This window comes from Equus asinus, chromosome 24, assembly GCF_041296235.1.
Source record: "Equus asinus isolate D_3611 breed Donkey chromosome 24, EquAss-T2T_v2, whole genome shotgun sequence".
NCBI lineage: Eukaryota > Metazoa > Chordata > Mammalia > Perissodactyla > Equidae > Equus > Equus asinus.
Window position 1 is genome coordinate 27,782,882 of NC_091813.1, and position 16,587 is coordinate 27,799,468.

Here is a 16,587-nt window from a genome sequence, read left to right on the forward strand (position 1 = left end):
ACGTGTAAGGAGAAAGATATTCAAGGGGTAGCTGAGCAGAATTTGTTCCCAAATCAAAATAAATACAGTGAGAAACCCTGCCCCTTTCTCCTGCCTCAAAATCAAGAGAAAGACAAAAGCCAGTACTGCTGGTGGGACAGTAGAACGACGAAAAGAGCCTCGCCCGGCTATTTTTATTATGTAAGCTATTATGTGTTTTTATTATTTAACCTACTCTAGTCAGGCATGCTCTCTCTTGCAGTCAAATCATTCTAACTGACAAACATGGTCTCTTTTTCTTGAAAACTGGAAGTCAGTGAGAGAGACCGATAATCAGTAGCTTAAAATCAGGGAGAGGGGGGCCAGCCAAGTGGTGCAGCGGTTAAGTGTGCATGTTGCACCTCGGTGTCCCAGGGTTCGCCACTTCAGCTCCTGGGTGCGGACATGGTACTGCTTGGCAACCCATGCTGTGGTAGGCGTCCCACATATAAAGTAGAGGAAGATGGGCATGGATGTTGGCTCAGGGCCAGTCTTCCTCAGCAAAAAGAGTAGGATTGGCAGCAGATGTTAGCTCAGGGCTAATCTTCCTCAAAAAAAAAAAAAAAAATCAGGAACAGAGAAGGATGTCCACTAACTCCACTCTGTTCCACAGTGTACTGTAAATGCTTGATTGCATCATAAGATAGGAACAAGAAACAAAAGGCTTGTGACACTGAAGGCATGTACTACTTAGAAAAAAATCAATAAGTTGAACTTCACCAAAATTAAAAACTCTTTCATTGCAAAGACCGTGTTAAGAGAATGAAAAGGCAAGCTACAGACTGGAGTAAAATATTCATTAACTGTATGTCTGACACAGGACTCATATCTAGAATCTATAAAGAGTTTTCAAAACTCAACAGTAAAAAAAAAAATCCAATTAGAAAATAGGCAAAAGACATGAAGAGACATTTTACTGAAGAGGCTATAGGGATGTTAAATAAGCACATGAAAAGATGTTCATCCTTCCAGGCAGAACCAGCATCTTCCAGTATTCGCCAAAATGACCCACCCAAAGGGAAAAAGCTGAAGCACCAGCTGTATGTTCTCTAGGTCTTTCAGAAAACATGGAGTTGTTCCTTTGGCCACATGCATGTGCATCTACAAGAAAGGTAACATTGTAGACATTAGGGGAATGGGCACTGTTTAAAAAGGAATGCCCCACAAACGTTACCCTGCAAAACTGGAGGAGTGGACAGTGTCACCCAGCATGCTGTTGGCATTGTTGCAAACAAACAAGGTAAGGGCCAGATTCTTGCATATTGAGCATATTAATCACTCTAAGAGCTGAGATAGCTTCCTGAAATATGTGAAGGAAAATGATCAGAAAAAGAAGGAAGCCAAAGACAAAGGTATTTGGATTCAACTGAAGTTCCAGCCTGCTCCACACAGAGAAGCACGCCTTGTGAGAACCAGTGGAAAGGAGCCTGCGCTGCTGGAACGCATTCTCTATAAATTCATGGCATAATAGGTTTTTTAAAAAAATAAAAGACCTCTGGACTGTAAAAAAAAGAAAAGAAAAGAAAAATGTTTGTCATCACTAGCCATTAAAAAATGCAAATACTAAGACTTCAGGACTACAACGAGATACCACTACGTGGCTATCAAAATGGCTAAAATAAAAAATAGTGACAATACTGGATGCTGGCAAGGATGGAGAGAAAGTGGATCTCTCATGTATCAGTGATGGGAATGTAAAGTGATATAGCCATTCTGGAAAATGCTTTGGTAGTTTCTTTTTTGTTCCTTTGAGGAAGATTAGCCCTGAACTAACATCTGCTGCCAATCCTCCTCTTTTTGCTGAAGAAGACTGGCCCTGAGCTAACATCCGTGCCCATCTTCCTCTACTTTATATGTGGGACGCCTACCACAGCATGGCTTGACATGTGGTGTGTAGTTCCACATCCAGGACTGGAACTGGTGAACCCTGGGCCGCCAAAGTAGAACATGCAAACTTAACCACTGTGCCACCGGGCCAGCCCCTGGCAGGTTCTTATAAAATTAAACATGCAACTATTGTTCAATCCAGCAATTGCCCTTATGGACACATCTTGGAGAAATTAAAACTTATGTTCATATAAAAACCTGTACAGAATTGTTCCTAGCAGCTTTATTCATAACAACCAAAAACTGTAATTGACCCAGATGCCTTTCAACAGATGAATGGCTAAACAAACTGTGGTACATCCATACCATGGGATACTACTCAGCAATAAAAACAGTGAACTAATGATACGTGTAACAACTTGGATGGATCTCAAGGGCATTTATGCTGAGTGAAAAAAAGCCAGTCTCAAAAGTTCACATTATGTATGATTCCATTTATATAACATTCTTTTTTTTTTTTATAAATTGGCACCTGAGCTAACATCTGTTGCCAATCTTCTTGTTTTTCTTCTCTCCAAAGCCCCCCAATACATAGTTGTATATTCTAGTTGCAGGTCCTTCTGGCTCTGCTATGTGGGATGCCACCTCAGCGTGGCCTGACGAGTGGTGTCATGCCGGCGCCCAGGATCCAAACCAGCAAAACCCTGGGCCGCGAAGTAGAGCGCGCAAACTTAACCCCTCGGCCACAGGGCCGGCCCCCTATATAACATTCTAGAAATGACAAAATTACAGAGATGGAAACAGATGAGTGGTTGTTGGGGGTTAGGGATGCTGTAGGGGAGGGTGTTGGGTGTGGCCGTAATGCAGTAGCATGAGGAAGCTTCTTTGTGGTGATGGCATAGTTCTGTATCTTAATCGTGGTGGTGGTTACGTAAAGCTACACACGTGATAAAATTGCATAGAGCTATATACACACATTGTACTGATGTCAATGTCCTGGTTTTGATATTATCAAATAGTTACATAAGATATAACTATTGGGGGGAAACTGGGTGAAGAGTACAAAGGACCTCCTATACTATTTTTGCAATTTCTTTTTTTTTTTTTTTGCAGGCAAGTATTTCCCTGAGCTGATATCTGTTGCCAATCTTCCTTTTTTTTTTTGGCTTGAGGAAGATTAGCCCTGAGCTAACATCTGTGCCAGTCTTCTTCCACGTTATATGTGGGTCACCACAACAGCATGGCTGATGAGTGGTGAAGGTCGGCACCTGGGCTCTAAACCCGTGAACCCAGGCCACCAAAGTGGAGCATGCTGAACCTAACCACTACGCCACAGGGCCAGCCCCATCTTCTAGTTCTTCCAGATAAGCTGCCACCACAGCATGGCAATTGATAGACGGGTGGTGTGGTTTCACGACCCAGAAGTGAACCTGGGCAGCTGAAGCAGTGAGAGTGCTGAACCTTAACTGCTAGACCATCAGGGCTGGCTCTGCAATTTCTTGTGAATCTGTAATTATCTCAAAATAAATTTTTTAAAAAGATATAAGGATTGGAAAGGAAGAAATAAAATATCATTGCTTGCAGGTACATAGAAAACTAAAGAGGGGCCGGCCCAGTGGTGGAGCAGTTAAGTTCACTTGTTCTGCTTTGGTGGCCCAGAGTATGCCGGTTCAGATCCCAGGTGAAGACCTATGTACTGCTTGTCAAGCCATGCTGTGGCAGGCGTCCCACATATAACAAGTAGAGGAAGATGGGCACGGATGTTAGCTCAGGGCCAGGCTTCCTCAGCAAAAAAGAGGAGGATTGGCAGCAACTGTTAGCTCAGGGCTGATCTTCCTCAAAAAGAAAACTGAAGAATCTAAAAATTAATAAAAGAATTTAGCAATGTTGCCAGATATAAGCTCAATAAACAAAGACATTTGCATTTTTCTTATTGACAACAAAATGGGATAGAAAACACATTTTTAGAGAAGATATCATTTGCAATAGTAACAAAAAAGATAATTAAGAATAAATGTCAGAAAATAAAAAGTTGTAAAACTTTTGAAGTCACTAAAGTTCTAAATAAATGGGCAGATGTGTCAAACATGTTCATAGATAAGAAGACTCAACGGTATAAAGATGTCAGTTCTCTCCAAACTGCAGTAGCAGCAAACCATTTATTTCTTGCCCCCATCACATGTGGGCTGCAGACTGCGTGTAGCCATACTGGGCTCTGCATGATTCCATGTGTCTTCTCATCCTGGGATCCCAGCTGAAGCAGCAGCCACTCTCTGGGGCATGATAGTCTCATGGAGAAGAGTAAAAGCTCAAGCAGTGAGCACTAAAGCACGCAACACATTTAAAGCTTCTGCTCCAACATGCCTTGGTCAAGGCAAGTCACACAAACCCCAAACCAGCGGGGCAGAGGAGTCTACAACCACTATAGGAAAGCATGGCAAAGGTGGGACGGGAACAAATAATTGTGAATGAATAATACAATCTGCCACAATTCCAAATCAAAACCCCAAATTTTTCATGAAGCCTGTCAAGCTGCAACTTGACATCCTTATGAAGAAGAAAAAGAAGTAAGTCAGGGTAGGACTTCGCGTGATCAGAAGCCAAGATTTAATATAAACCCACAAATTTCCAGGCTGTATGGTACTAGCACAGGGATAGGCAAATGGAACAAAATGGAGAACCTATAACAGACCCATACATACATGGAAACCATTATAAGATAGCTCTGGTATTGTAAATGACAGAAGTGAATTTCAGATGGAATGTGGACTTAAATGTGAAAGGCAAAACTTTAAAACTTTTAGAAGAAAATATGGGAGAATATTTTTATATCCTCAGGGTCAGGAAGGATTTCTCAAAACACATGAAACAGGGCAAAAGATATGACCAATTAAGAAAAGAGAAAACGGGGCTGGCCCCATGACCGAGTGGTTAAGTTCGCACGCTCCGCTGCAGGCGGCCCAGTGTTTCGTTGGTTCGAATCCTGGGCGCGGATGTGGCACTGCTCATCAAGCCACGCTGAGGCAGCGTCCCACATGCCACAACTAGAAAGACCCACAATGAAGAATATACAGCTATGTGCCAGGGGGGCTTTGGGGGGAAAAAGGAAAAAAACAAAATCTTTAATAAAAAGGAAAAGAAAAGAGAAAACAAGAATAGTTACTAAACATAAAAGATGCTCAGTTGTACTGGTAATTGGGGAACTACAGATCACGATCATAAGAAAATTCACACCTACAAAAAAAACAAGTAGTGGCAAGATGTGGGCCAAGGGGACTTTCATACACTGCTGATGAGAATAAAAATTGGTATGACTGGTTTAGAAAACAATTTGGCATTACATAGTAAATTCGAACAGACTCATACTTCAGACCCAACAAGTCCACTTCCAAGTCTACTAGGTATTCTAAAAATTCTTGCACACATGCATTAGGAGAAATACTTAAGAATGTTCATAGCAACATTGTTTGCAATAGCAAAAACTGGAGCCAGCTCAATGTCCTAAAGTAAACCAGGTAAATAAATCGTGGTATCTTTTTACAATGAAATACTACGTAACAGAGAAATTGACTAGCTGATTCAGAAACAGAATGCTGAGCGAAAAAAGCAAGTGGCATAGGAATCACGCAGAATGATTCCATTTACAAAAAGTTCAAAAACACGCAAAACTGAACAATGTAGTATTTCGAGAGACGTATATATATTTGTGATAAGAAAATTACTAACAGAAAATTCAGGATGGTGGCTTCCTCTGGAGGAGGAGGATATGATCATGGAGGGACACATGGAAGATTTCTTGAATAGAGGTCTTAGCAAGGGCAGTTTCAGGGAGTGGCAGGGCTAGAAGCCAGAGTGGTGGGCTGAAGGATGAATCGAAGTTAAGGACATGAAAGATAGCTAGTGCAGTCAACTCATTAAAGAAATGTTGCTGCAAATAGAAGAGGATTATATTCTCACAAAGCAATGAAAATTATTGGCAGAGCAGACTTCTTTCTCATGAGACAGAAGGAGCAGGTAGTGGGGTAGATAGATGAAGCTGGCTGCGATGGAGCCGAGCAGAGGGGCAAGAACAGAACTGCAGGCTGGGGGGCCGGCCCAGTGGTGCAGTGGTTAAGTTCGCACATTCTGCTTCATCGGCGGAGGCTTCGCCGGTTCAGATCCTGGGTGTGGACATGGCACTGCTTCGCAAGCCATGCTGTGGTCGGCGTCCCACATATAAAGTAGAGGAAGATGGGCACGGATGTTAGCTCAGGGCCAACCTTCCTCAGCAAAAAGAGGACTGCCAGCAGATGTTAGCTCAGGGCTAATCTTCCTCAAAAGAAAAAAAAAGAACTGCAGGCTGGGAGCCGTCCTCATACAGAGGGAGGTTTAGAAATCTCCTTTCATTAGTTGCCCAAAGACTGTGTGCTCACTTGGAGATGAGCAAGCAAGATCTCCAGGCGGATCACCCACTGCCTGCTTTGGCTCTCATGAGGCCCCCTGCCAGGAATTCCCATTAATCAAGGTCTGGGAACAACTGCAGACCAGGCAGCTCCCAGGAGCAGTCACATGTCTTACTGGCTGGCTTGGGCTTTCTGTTCCTTTCAGCAGACTTAATGGGATGACTCTGACTGCCCACAAATGTAACCTAAAACTCCATCTCATTATGACTTTATGGTGATGTTACAAAAGCTTCCCAAAGGAATGGAGTACTCTGTATTTTTGTAGACAGTTTGTCCAAGGGACTAGCTAGGAAAACTCCCTAATCCGGAAAAGAAAAAGAAAGAAATGACCAGGTTGAAAGGTCACGTGTACATACCTTGACTTCAGGGGTTCCGCTAGAACTCAATGGTGACCTGCCTGGAGAGAAATTCAGAGCTACTGATGGGCAGGGAAAGGAAATGTGCTCTCCTAACAGCTCTAGTTGGGGAGTGACAGGGACAGAGAACACATCTAAAGAAGGTCCAAGGACACTCAGAAGAGAGGTTTCACACGCTGCCAAGTAAAGCTGCTGCTATGACTACGGGGTTGGAGGAAGTTCCGAAGTAGTAGAGGAAAATACTTACCCCTCCCTGGTGGGTAGGAGTTGTGTGGATTTCTCCTGCCTCACGCTCCCTGAAGGACAGAGGGAGACAAATATCTTAAGAAAATGGAGGAAATCATCATGTTTCTTTTCCCCCGGAAAGCAGGCCTATTTCAGAGGGGATAAGAAGAATCAGGTTCAAAATAGGCTTGTCCCATACCTCAGACAAGACTGTAATTCCATTCTAGGGTTCTGCCTCCCTCTCCAGTTCCCCGTGTTTGGAAAGCAAATACCTGTCATGCTTCTTCAAAAGGTTGAAGGGGTCCCATTCATTCATACATTCATTCAACCACAATTTATTCAGGGTTTGCTACGTTTAGGCAGCTCTTCTAGATACTGAAAAAGTAACTGTGAAAAACAGACAAAAACAGACTGAGGTAATGGTAGGTAAAGTGTGATTTGAATATAGGAGTTAAGAAAGCTCAATGCTTTTTTTGCCTGTTTCATATGAGATAGTTCCGACATGCTAACAGACAAGGTGTTCAGAATAAAGGCTTCCTTGCCCTTCTCCAGCTCTTAATGAATCCGGATCATTCATCATTGTTGTTCAGCTTCCACTGAGCCAACAGTTAAGTGAACTACGAATATATTGAAATATCCACTTGGCCACAGGTTGAGGGATGGTTTCTTCTCCTAATTCCCCTCTCCTTTCAATAAACCTCGTGGCAACTCCCGTGCGGAAAACCTCACCCCACTGCACCCGCTTTCCTCCCACTGTTCAGAAGGAGGCCTCTCCGGTGGCCGCAGAACCGGCAGCGGCCCCAGCTGGGCGACTAAGGACCGCCCCCGGGCCTCGGGGGCCGCGTCTCCCCCGACCCCCGCCGTACCCCGGCCGGCCGCTGCGGGGCGCTGCGGCCCCAGGTTCGGAGGCGCGGGCGGGGCGGGGCGGAGGCCCTGCGGGCGGCGGGCGCGGCGGCGCGGCCACAGGTAACCTGCGGGAGCGGGGCGCGCAGCCTGCGAGGGGCGGCTGGAGGCGGCGGCGCTGCGCGGCGCCGAGGCCCTGGGGCCGCCGGAGCCAGCGGGAGCGCGTGCCCATCGTCTCCCCTCGCCCCCCACCCTGTCGCCGGCATCGGTCCCTGCGGCGCGGACGTCCGGCGCGGGAGAGAAAGGTACCGTGCGCCCTCGCCGGGTCCCTTCGCGACCCCTCTTCATCCGAGGGCGGGCGCCCCCCACTCCCAGGGCGGGAGGCACTGATCCGGGGAGCACGATGTCGGGGGTGGGGCGCTGCGCCCTGGCGCCCCCAGATCGCTGTCTGCGGGGGGAGGAGTCCCACACCGAGCGCGTTGCCCCCTTTCCTGCGGCCTCCGGGAGAGCCGGGGCGGGAGGGGCGAATTCCTGGGGCAGCTCCCTTAGCGCTTTGCCTCTGTTGCCTCCTAGGATATAGCACTTTGGGCGGGGGGGCAGAGAACTTTCTCATCTTTGCTTGCCCTCTTCCTCTTTCTCCAGTGAGCTCAAAGAGTTTGAGGAAAGTGGTGTTTGGGGGGCGGGGGTCCGCCGGTATTTCTCCGGGACGCAGTGGCTGTTGGTCTTCGGGCGTAAAGGAGGGTCCCCTCTGGTCGCCCAGCGCTGCCCGCCGTCCCCGGGCCTGCAGGCCGGCCTCAGAGTGACCGGGCTGGGCTCAGGCGCGCCAGCAGTCCGCCCCCCTCCCCTCGACCCCGCGAGCACTGCAGGGGTGCAGGCGCGGGGGGCGGGGGCCGTGCTCATGTTCCTGCCCCGGGGAGATCGCTCAGGCTGGAATTAAGCTCGGGAAAGAGTCAGCCAGTGGCATCTCCCGGGCCCGAGGAAGCGAGCACGTTGTTGGGTTTGAGTTCAGGCATCGTCTTACCGACACTTGTCTTGGGAATTTCAGTGTGGTGCTTCCGGTAGAATTGAGGGGCGGGAGGGGAAGTGGACTATTACTTGTGACCCGAGAGGGGCTTCAGTTTCCTAAAGCTGGTCATTTTGTTTTCCCTGAAGCGTAGTGAGATGGTTCAAGTGGTGGTTAAAGACCCGTTTGGGGTCATGGCATCCGTTTGATGCCACCACTTGTTAGGTGTGTGACTTCGGAAAACCTTCTCTAACTTTAGTTTTTAGAACTGTAAACTTGGTGTATTATACATAACCTGGTGGCATTGTTGTGGAAATGATGCAAGTAAAGTGCTTGGCACAGTGCTCTTGAACGTTAGGCATCCTCTCTGTGAACCTGTTGGATGATTGTATTCATTCATGTTTAGGTAATGTCTGTCAGGCCAGCGTAAGTGGGAAGAACTTGGGCAACAAAGACACACACATCTGGTCCACGATGATCCAACGTTGTACTGATTGTCTCTGAGAGGGTTTCCCGTCCTTAAAATAGCGATAGCAACCTGTTGTTCTTGCACATAATAGGTGTGACTACATGTTTACCTTACTTCTAACAGCTCAAGCAGGTGCTTAGCATATGGTAAACGAATGATTTTTTAAGAATTAGGGATACAAATTAAAATTGGAAGAGTTTTCTGCTCTCTAGGTCATAAGTGGGGAGGAGAGAAGGGAGAAGAGGAATAAAAGAGACCAGAAAACAGATAGTAGTTGCACATTGTTGGGAGGTATAAACCAAGTGTGATAAAGAAATGCTAATTTGTTAACTCCTTGGTTGTCAGTGGTAGTACTAAAAATTAACCTTATCTTCCCACTTAAACCCATCAGCCTCTCCAGAGCCCCTCCAGCTAAGCACATAAAAGCTGCCAGATTGTGATCCAACTCAGCTTAGAGACAAGGCACACTTCCAACTCCCAAGGCCCTCCCTTGTAGAAATTCTGGTGCTGCTGCTGTGAAATACACGTTCAGAAAGTAAAAACCTTAGAGGCACCGTTGAAAGAATAAGAAAGAACCCAAACCCAAGTCCATCCCTCCGCTGAAGAGCTAGAACGTCCCCAGGACCTTGGAGCCTCCAGTACTCCTCCCTTTGGCATTCCACTCACTTCTCCTTCTTCCTCCAAGCAATCAATAGTCTGGATTTTGTGTTAGTTTTCCCCTCGCTTTTCACACTTAATATCTTAGATGAAAAACTCTGTGGAAGGGAAGTTTCCAAACAAGCATTTCCACAATAACCTGGAGCGTTCTTATTCAACTTAAAAGCAGGGTATTGGGAGTAAGATGCAAACCACAAAAAAGCCAAAAAAATCAAAGTGCTGGGATGGGGGAGTCTCTCTCTCAAGGTCCCCCCCCGACCCCCCTGGCCCTGTTTCCTTTGGCACCAGCTCGGTGGGTGTGTTCTGTCTGTGTAGGGGAGGCCCAGTCTCTTCCAATGTAGCTTGGAGGCTATAATTTTAAAAGCTTTGCTTGAGTCCCTAAGAACTGGGAAAACAGTAATTAGCCTGCATGTATTTTAGAAGTTTTTTTTTTTTTTTAATACAAATTACCCTGGGGACATTGTATGGGGTTTGAAGGATTAAGCCAACTGAGAGTGACCCTTAAAAACAGTTTTAACCCAAATTCTTCTTTTCCTGGTTATGGTGTTTGTGTTATGAACGTGATGTTATGATGTTTTAAGTTATTTCTTCAGGGTCACACAGCTCTCCTCAGTAAACGTTGCACAATGTTATCACTCCTTGGTTATGGCAAAGATTCCTGAACATGGTTCATGGCACCCTTAGTGTCTTCAGTAATTTTTTCACAGTGCCCTTAGGTTTAAGGAGTTAGTAGTAGTTAGGTTAAAACAAGGTAATTAGAATTTACGTCCTAACAACATAAAAGGTGTTTGAAAAAATTAGTACACATAAACTGAGAGAAAATGTATTTTTGTATCATTCTTAAATAATCACAGTTACAAACGGGATGTGTGTGCCTTTACCACTTCTCACATCTTGGGATCGGATTGGATATACCACTCTCATTTCCTGTTCTGTGGTAATTTTCTGTAGCACTTGCTTTTTATCACAGCAACCGCTGAAAACCTATGTGTTTTCAAAGATATGATGTCATTGGTAGGAATGTCGTGGGATCTAATGTTGAAGCTGTGGACTACCCCACTTTGTAGGTTCAGCAGTGTCCAGCTGCTGAATGATTTATCATTTTTCAAATAGCAAACTCTAGTGTACTATTGTGGCACTTTTTGGTTTTTTAGACCATTTTTGGAATGCATCTTTTCATTTGACAGCGTGAGTCCTGGTTTGCGGAGGAGGTCATTACTGATGGGAGGGAGAAGCCCTGAGTCTGGACCAGTGGACTTTTGATTTCAGGAGGAAGGTACTTTGTCTTTTGTCTTGGGAAGTTTGGGCATGGGTTACAGGCCTGAAAATGTTTCAAATAGGATGTAATTTATGCATATACTTGCAGCCCAGAGGCAGGTAATCTTCCCAGATGAAACAGTCTTATTAAACTGCAGAGGGTCAGATGATTACTCCTATCAATAAATGGTACTTGTTAACCCTCCAGTGAAAGGCTGACTTGAGTAATGACGTCACATGTGGCGATTGTGGTGCCTCCCTTTCTCCCCTTGTCCTGTTCATTGTCCAGACCCCAAGCCTAAGCTACGACCTGGTGATATTTTAACAGTTTCTCAGAATACACTCAATAGTGATATTTCCCTGATGTAGTGGTTGATTTTTATTGCTCCTTTCTTCAGTCACTTATCGTTGGGAAGTCTATACAGAACCGTAGGTGATGCTTCCAAGTTCACATAAATAACGATGGATACAATTTTTATCTTATTTGGTTCCTTATATTGAGGGGTTTTTTCCCTCCATAAAATTAGAACATTTGTGTGAATGGGAGAAACTATTTGATTCTTCTTAACTAATTGTTCCCTTTTTTCCCTTTGATGCCCGTCTGTAAATTATCAGCATTATTTTTATTTAACTTATTGCTCCTTTTTAAAAAAATAAGAATTTCAAATATTTCCCTGGGTTAGACTGAGTATATTTAATACTCAACATTTCTTGGTTTTAGGGTATGGCCTGATGAGCGGTGCCGTGTCGCACACAGCATCCAAACCAGCAAAACCCTGGGCCACCGAAGCAGAGTGTTCAAACTTAACTGCTTGGCCACGGGGCTGGCCCCAGGATTAAAACATGTAATTTAAATTTGAGAGTTTATTGGTAGCGGAATGAACTTAATTTCTACATCACTCATTTGTCCTTAGTTCAAGAATGGAGATTATGGGAAATATTTCTGTCCATGATAGTAAAAAACATTCTTAAAAGAAAAATAGTAAATTTAATGGAGATATCAGCAAATAGTAACCACGGATGGAGAAGTAGCCCAAAGTAGACTAATCTTAATAGTTAAACAGGAACAGCAAGGCTATTTTTTGTTTGTGTAAGGGACATATGCTTTGAGAATTGTTTCTAAAATGAATAGATACAAAAGAAATAAGGTTGATTTGCTTTACTGATATTAAGTAGATAAAAGGTGAATATAGAACTTAGTTCTCTTGAGGTTGTGACCTTTCGCACATGAGCGTTAGGAACCCTGCTGTCCATCATCTTGTCGGATTGGATGACGAGCGGGAGATGGAGGAGCACCTCCGGGGGCCCTGGGGAGGGTGGGAGGACGCCAGATGGACAACACGAAACTTGGGGTAGTCCTGGCCACCAATTCGCTTTGGAGCTTTAGACAATTTCTCAGAGCTTCAGTTTTCTCTTTACCGAATAAGGGGACCAGACCAAAATATTTCTTTTCAAAATATGTAGTTCTGGGGGCTGGCCCCGTGGCGGAGTGGTTAAGTTCGCGCGCTCCGCTGCAGGCGGCCCAGTGTTTCGTTGGTTCGAATCCTGGGCGCGGACATGGCACTGCTCATCAAACCACGCTGAGGCAGCGTCCCACATGCCACAACTAGAAGGACTCACAATGCAGAATATACAACTATGCTCTGGGGGGCTTTGGGGAGAAAAAGGAAAAAATAAAATTAAAAAAAATGTAGTTCTGTAAAATTATACATATTCACAGTGTAAAAACACTCTTGTTCTTCCACACTTTTGGAGATAGGTGCTCTTGAATCAACCTGATGGTCTGTGGACCAAAGAGAACTAATGAGATTGTTAACCTGATGTAACTGATGATTTCCTTTTATTATGAACAGCAGTAGCCTACTGCGTGGTGTTAAGACTCTGTATGCGTGTATTCACATTCTAGAGTATAAACCAAAAGTACCGTTTTATTCTAGAACTGGATTCCAAGGTCAGAAAATTTGTATTCTTATTTCAGAATTAGCGTTTTCAGTTTTTTTAAAATGTCTGCATTTTACTCTGACTCTAGCAAAGTCCCCTGGGAATCTGATATAGAAGGAAATTGCCTCTCGGTGGTGAGTTTTAGGAGTATTGGGGGTTTTTCCCCTCTGCATCTTTATGGGAATTTTAAAGACTTCTTGCAGTGAACGTAAATTAAGTTTGTAATCAGAAAAATAAATCAGGTAAAAACTTTGTGAATTATACAAGAAAATTCAATATTGGTCAAATATATTTAAAAAAAAAATACTTTGTTCCCATAGTGGAACTATTTAGATGTTCTAGTTACTAAAATATCTGCTTAATGAGAGGTAAAAATGTAATGATATGAAATGGACCTGTTTTATCATACTTATATGATAGTGGTTTGAATTTATTCTCAGGGGTAAAAAATAAACCAAATCATGAACAATCAACTTGGAAAATTACAGTTCAGATTTTTCACAAAACTGAAAGTTGCTTCTCTCTTTTTTGGCAGGGATAACGTGTCTCATGCCAGTTTTTAAGCTTATTTTTTAGCTAGAAAATGCCAAGTGGACTACAAGCCCCAGCATGAAATTCTGCAGTTGATCCAGTTTAGTTAGAATGCTGAGGTGCCCTGTAGACTATGTTATATTGTGCCAAATGTAGTGTACAGTATCCAAGTACCGGAGAGTACACTTCTTGAGTGTGTGTGTATGGATGCGTTTGGGTGTCCCAGGCATGCCCTGTGAGTACTGGGTTTGGTTAAGAGGTGTGGGCTTCTGGGGCTGGCCTGGTGGCGCAGCGGTTAAGTTTGCATGTTCTGCTTTGGTGGCCCGGGGTTCGCCACTTGGGATCCCGGGTGTGGATATGGCACCGCTTGGCAAACCATGCTGTGGCAGGCGTCCCACATGTAAAGTAGAGGAAGGTGGGCACAGATGTTAGCTCAGGGCCAGCCTTCCTCAGCAAAAAAGAGGAGGATTGGCAGCAGATTTAGCTCAGGGCTAATCTTCCTCAAAAAAAAAAAAAAAAAGATGTGGGCTTCAAAGCTGGTCTGACTGGGTTTGACCCCTGGCTCTGCCACCTATTGATTGTAAAAGTTTTGTCTATTTACTTAACCTCTTTATGCCTCAGTTTCCTAATCTGTAAAACGGGGATTTGAAACAGTGCTGTACCCTGATTGTGGTGGTGGTTACACAAATCAATCTATGTGATAAAATTCATAGAACTACAAACATACACACACACACATGCACGCGCACACAGTGAGCACATGGAAAAAGTGAAATCCAAATAAAGTCTATGGCTTAGTTAATAGTATCATACCAGTCCCAATTTCCTTGTTTTGATCATTGTACTGTGGTTATGTAAGATATTATCATTGGGAGATAGGTTACACGGGAGCTCTCTGTACTGCTTTTTTATTGTGATAAAATATACATAACCTAAAATTTACCACTTTAATAATTTTTAAGTATGCAGTTCAGTGGCATTATTACGCTCACATTGTTGTGCAGTTGTCACCACCATTCATCTCCAGAACTCTTCATTACCCTGAACTGAAGCTCTGAACCCGCTAAAGAGTAACTCCCCAATCCCCTCCCCCAGCCCCTGCTAACACTGTTCTGCTTTCTTAGTCTATCAGTTTGACTGCTCTAGATGACTCCCATAAGGAGAATCACACTATATTTGTTATTTTGTGACTGGCTTATTTCACTTAGCATGATATCTTTGAGGCTGGTGTACTATTTTTGCAGCTTCTATGTGAGACTCATATTTCAAAATAAGTTTTAGAAAAGTAAAAAAAACCCAAATCCATTGATAGTGCCCCACTGCTGGACTGCACCGAGGCACAGAGGTTAGGGACAGTGTGGGGTGGCCAGAAAAGCTGAGGAGTGACATTACCTCTCTTTTCCTCTCCCTCATCCCCAGTCATAGGAGAGGAGATGCAAGAAATAACTGTGTTCTCTCTTGCATGGGGAAGTGACTGCATTACTTACTAGAAGGTTCCTATACCAACCTGAGGAGCAGCTATTAAATCTCCCGCTAAAATAGAAAGTCTTCACCTGGGGTTCACTGGTTGGCTACAGATGCTCTAAGAGCTCCCAGAATTTAGGTATAAGTTTTTAAGTGGATGCTCATATGTATATTTGAGAGGGAAGACATTTCATAGCTTTCATCAGATTCTCGAGTGGTTCACTAACCCAAACGTGGTTGGTAAGCACTACAAGAAAATGTTGTTTGCAGAGCTCTACCCACCCCACAACGAGCTCCTTCACTCGGGTGTCTTAGCCCTTTTCAGTTCTCTGCTCTATCTTTCTCCTCACCAGCCTCCAGAGGCTTGCTTTCTGCTCAAACCTGGGATAAGCCTGAGCAGTTCTCTTCCCTCAGAGCCTCCAGCCATCCTCCTGCATCCCACAGACTCTGGAACCCATTCCTCAAGGGCCAGAGGAGCCCCGGAGAGAACCGCCTTGGAGTCCTCAGTGGTGCAGATGTGGAAGCAAAGTCTCTACCTGGACTCAGCCCCACGACGGCCACGTCTCCCCCTGCCCTTTTTAGGCTCCAGGAAAAGGGGAAGGAAATAATACTTGAGGCACACAGCTGTGGAACAGACTCATGAAGTGGTACCGAATGACCAGAGTTCAATAAATTCTGCCTTGGGGAATGCAGATTTAATTTTAAGATCTTCTGGTTTATACTTTATGTTTTAAATGTATTGTAAATATATGGTGCAATATGTTTTACCTCGTGTAGTATCCAGTGATTTAGGTGAGTTATTGCATTGACATTGTTATAAAAGGATGTTAAGGATCAGAATTTATTTAAGAAATAGAGCTCTCCAGTCGTTCAGACTTTTTTTTTCCCCTGAGAAGATTGGCCCTGACAAGCGGTGCCATGTCCACACCCAGGATCCGAACTGGCGAACCTCGGGCCCCGAAGCGGAACGTGCGCACTTAACCACTGCGCCACGGGCCGGCCCCAGCTGTCTCTTTAACATCAAGGTAAAACTTACTAGCAGAAGGAGTTAGCATGAGGGGAAGACCCTAAGTCCTGGTGTTTGATAGGCGCTTTCGGAACGGATGCTTACTTAATTGTTTATAATTTCCTAAATCTCCAGAATGTATTATCCTGGGTTACGTGGTACCTAATGAAAGGCTTGCTCACTGAAGCCTTTGTTTTTCTCCTTTTGCTCTTCAGAAACTTAGTAAGGAACTGCAAAACCAGTAATAAATAACAGCAGAATCCCCTGGCACCTGGGTTTTTATATGGATGGTTTTTATACATGTGGAAAAAAGTAAGACCTGCTCCCAAAAAACCTCAAAACCAAAAAACAGAAAAATCAAAATTTGAAGAAAGCATCAAAGAAGCTCACACCTTCCGTACTTAATGAGAGTGGAGCTGTGTTGCTGCCGTTCAGAGCACTGCTTGAAAACTGAGAATCAGGTGCCTTTAGACATTTCCCACCTTCGCTGCCCTGCTGAGTTGAAGTCTGGATGTGTGATGGGCTGTAAGCCAGGGTATTCTGTACTT

General features: G+C 44.5%; 1 protein-coding gene and 1 pseudogene across 8 annotated transcripts in view; both read left to right on the forward strand.

Annotated features, from left to right (window-relative positions):
* The first annotated feature begins 1,018 nt into the window (after positions 1-1,018).
* Positions 1,019-1,486, forward strand: LOC106825630 (large ribosomal subunit protein eL21-like; annotated as a pseudogene).
* A 6,317-nt stretch (positions 1,487-7,803) lies between these two features.
* The window catches only part of ANKRD6 (ankyrin repeat domain 6), a 173,562-nt gene continuing 164,778 nt past the window's right edge, over positions 7,804-16,587 (forward strand). For 3 of the 8 annotated variants that reach the window (XM_044757211.2, XM_070496793.1, XM_070496794.1), the window contains exon 1: positions 7,869-8,016. The gene's annotated coding sequence lies outside the window, so the exon portion shown is untranslated. Of the gene's footprint in view, positions 8,017-11,027; positions 11,117-16,587 lie in introns of all 8 variants that reach the window. The other 5 variants (XM_014832516.3, XM_044757213.2, XM_070496789.1 and 2 more) reach the window with 4 other exon arrangements.